The sequence below is a fragment of the Choloepus didactylus genome (assembly GCF_015220235.1).
Source record: "Choloepus didactylus isolate mChoDid1 chromosome 26 unlocalized genomic scaffold, mChoDid1.pri SUPER_26_unloc2, whole genome shotgun sequence".
Lineage (NCBI taxonomy): Eukaryota > Metazoa > Chordata > Mammalia > Pilosa > Megalonychidae > Choloepus > Choloepus didactylus.
This window is the reverse complement of record NW_023637615.1, coordinates 14369-18490: the sequence shown is the minus strand read 5'-3', so window position 1 is coordinate 18490 and position 4122 is coordinate 14369.

Genomic DNA, 4122 nt, shown 5'->3' with positions numbered 1-4122 from the left:
TCAACAGTTGTGATAAATGTACAAATATGTTTTTCATGAGGGAGAATAAATGAATGTCACCTTTGCAGGTGTTAAAAATAGGGAGATATTTGGGAAAAAAAATGCAATCCATGTAACTAGACTATAATTAACAGAAGCATGTATTATGCTTCCAATTTACGTAACAAGGCAATATACAAAGGCTTAATGCTTTGAAAGGGGGTTCCGTAAGAAAGGGATGGGACTCTTGGGCATTGTGTAATGTTTTCTGACTCTTTTTCTACATTGGGTTTTAAGGTCACTTTCCTTTTGCTACTTCCTAACTGTGTCATGATTTTTTTGTTGTTTCCTCTTTTCTTTACTTTTTTTTGCTCTCTGCTTCTTTGACTTTCTTCTTACGTTGTAGAAGAATGAAGATGTGCTTATACGATAGTGGTGGAGGGTGGTGAATACGTAATGTGACTATACAGGGAATCATTGATGTTTACTCATGATGGAATATAAGGTGTGTAACAAAACCATCTTAAAAAATGGGTTGATAAAAACTTTGAGGGCATATACTGAGTGAAATAATCCAGACCCTAAGGACACATATTGCAGGGTCTCACTGATAGGAACTAATTATAAATGTACACTCATAGACCGAAAATAAGTTACCAGATATGAATGAGGCTAAAGAGGGGAGAAGTTTCTTATTATGAGTAGAATGTTCAACTTAGTGACTTAAATGTTTGAATATGAACAGATGATGATAGCACATTGTAGGAGTACTAACACTGTGGATGGTGCATGAATGTGGTGTAAAGGGAAGCTCAAGAGTCACATATGTCACCAGATCAGAAAGTTGGAGGTTCATAAGATGGGAAGAATAAAAAAGTGAACTTTGTGGTGAGCATATCTGTGATTAATGGTACAAATATTGAAATCTCTTCCATGACAGAACAATGTATACCACTACAATACAAGTTAATAAGAGGGGCATATAGAAGAAAATATACTTATTGCAAACTATATACTAAGTCAGTAGTATTTTAAATTCTTTCATAAACAGTAACAATATACTGCACAATACTATGAGTCAACAATGGAAGGGGTGGTTAGGGATATGGGTGGATTTGAGTTTCCTTTTTATTGTCTTTAATTCTCTCCTGGAGTAATGAAATGTCCTAAAAATTGAAAAAAATTAATTGTGTGTGATGGATGCACAGCTGTATGATGTACTGAGGGCAATTGATTGTATACTTTGGATCTTTGGATAATTGTATGGTATGTGAACAGTCACAACAAAAAAGCTATTGGGAAAAATGATATTAGGGAACTGAGCAAACATTGAAATGAAGGCTGGAAATGTTTAAACAGAAAACAAAAGGCAAACAAAAAAAGCAGAAACAAAAATATTAGTAATACATTAGGATTTGAGGAGAAAAATGAGAATGCAAAGAAATTTCAGTATTATATTTTGAAACATTTGGATTTCAAATGTACATGAATTAATAATAATCCTTGTTTCATGCCAGACTATCATCTTTGGATGGCATATGGACATTGTGACTGACATCTTGCCCTATGCTCCCCTATCATCCTATCCACTTATTCCCTCCCAGCCCAAGGTAACATATTCTGGTTCCCTTGTTAATCATTCAGTTGCTAATCTTTAATAATTTTATTGCATACATATGCATTCCTAATTATTTTTATTTTAGTCACTTTATTTTATTAATATAATATCATATACAGTATTCCAAACTATCGAGGCATATAATTCCCCCTCTAGGAAGTAGAACTTAACTCCCCTCTCCATGCTTAGAGACTTGCTCCCAATGGGTAGAGTATATAAAGGGGATAAAGATAACTTCACAGTGGAGAAATCAGGAAAACACTGCTTCACCCAAGTGTTCAAGATTGTCATCATCAGGGATGACATTTGATAGCATGGAGATCTGCCATAATGAGATGACAAGGGCACTTCATCTTTGTGGTCTTCCTCCCCCAAACCCATAATGTCAGTCTAGTCCTGAGAAAAACCTCAGACAATCCAAAATTGAGGGGCATTCTACAAAATGCCTGACTAGTACACCTCAAAATTGTCGAGGTCATCAAAAACAGGAAAGTTGGAGAAACTGTCACAGCCCAGAGGCTAAGAAGTATGACAATAAACACATTGTGGCATTCTGGATGGGATCCTGGAACAGAAAAAGAATATTAAGAAAAAAACTAATGAAATCTGAAAAAAGTATGGACTTAAGTTTTAAAAATAAAAGTATACTATATGTAATCTTTTGGGATTTCCCCCTTAATATATTATTGCTTAGATTCACTTATTGTAGGTGTATCTGTAATTTATTTGTGGCCTAATAGTCTACTGTGTGAATACCTCATTTTTTTAATCTATCAAAAGTCCTACTGATGAGCATTTGATTTTTTTCCAGAATTTTTATTTTGCCAATTCTGCTGTTAAGAATATTTGTATATCAATCTCTCCTACAACATGTGCAAATATTTTTCTTGGGTATTTATTCAGGAGTGGAATCTATGGGTTATAAAATAATGCCAAACTCCCAAGTTATTTTCACTTATTAAAAGTACCAACTACAATATAAAATAGAGTCTATAGTCCTCCTGTAGACTCGACCTTATTTTTTCATTATCACCACCAAGAGCCTTTTTGAGACTTTTTTTCTAATCACCACAATGAAAGTTTAATACAATAAATATGCTGTATATCTGTTTATGTGTTGTAGCTATATATACAAAAATATTTTTTGTGTATATGCACAAAGATAATGATACAGAAAAAGTATATTATACCTAAAAGGATAAAATTATTTTGCCTCAACCAAAAACTATTTTCACCCCTTTAGGGGAATTGTCTCTGTTGAGAACTCATGCTTTAGATTATATTCTCTCCAGCATTGGCATGGTCTGGCTTTTTCATTTTTTTCCCAGTTGAGTAGGGTTAAAATGGGGTTTTATTTTGGTCTTGATTTCCATTTTTCTGATTGCTATTGATGTAAAAGTACCCAGTATATCTTACTGGACATATTGTTTGCTCTTCTGTGAAATGTTTATTGATATATTTTGCCCATATCATATTGGTTTGATTGTGCCTTTCTCATAGATTTGCAGGAGTTCACTATATATTTTTGTCATTGCATGTATTGAGAATGTAGTCTCTCAATTTGCATCTAGTCATTTTATTTGCTATAAAGGAAACTTTGATGGACACAAAAATCTTAATTTATTATATTTATATACACATATCTTTTACATGGTTGATGTTATTTGTGTTTTTTGAACAATATTTCTCTACTGCAGAAACTCAGGAATTTTATAATTTCTCTTATAATCTTTTGTTAAAATTAGTCCTAAATCTTAGATAATCTATGATATCTTTTTAATTAAATATTGTAGTTGTTTATAGCTGAGGTATAGACATGCAATGAGTTTTGTACATTAATCCAGAATCATCCTCAACTCTTCTTTATATTTTCTTGGTAAATGATTATATAAATGATAGTTTAACCCCCCCATTTTGATTCCTCACATTTTTTATTTCTATTTGTTATCTTAATGTTCTGGCTAGACTTCTAATCTAATACTGAACTGCACTGAGGATAAAAGACATTTTGTCTTTTTCCTAATTTTAAAGAAGAAAATGCTTCTAATGTTTTCCCATTAAGATAACATTTATTCATTCAATATGTATAGATGAGCTTTTATCAGGTTAGTGAAGTTTACTTCTTTTAAGTTTACTATATTTTTAATCATAAAATGGTGAATAAGGTTTATGAAAAGTTTTTCTACATCTTTTAAGATAATAAAATTTCAATATTTTAATCAGTTAATGTGGTGAATGTGATTCTGCATTTTCTATTATGCTATCTATACCTAAATGACAAAATAAATGTAACCACTTTGACTTAATTCTGGTTATGTCAGTCCTAATTGTTACTTTTATTGTTTTTAATATATTATAGGATTCTATCAGCTAATATGCAAGAGAATAGACATTCTTTTCTTAAATTAATGGTCTGCATACAAAAATATATGATTTCCTAATCCAAACATTATAACTAAATAAATTTCCCTGCAAAATGCTTTGAGCTTAAGTTTTCTGAACTTAAGAGAGTTAAACTAGAAACA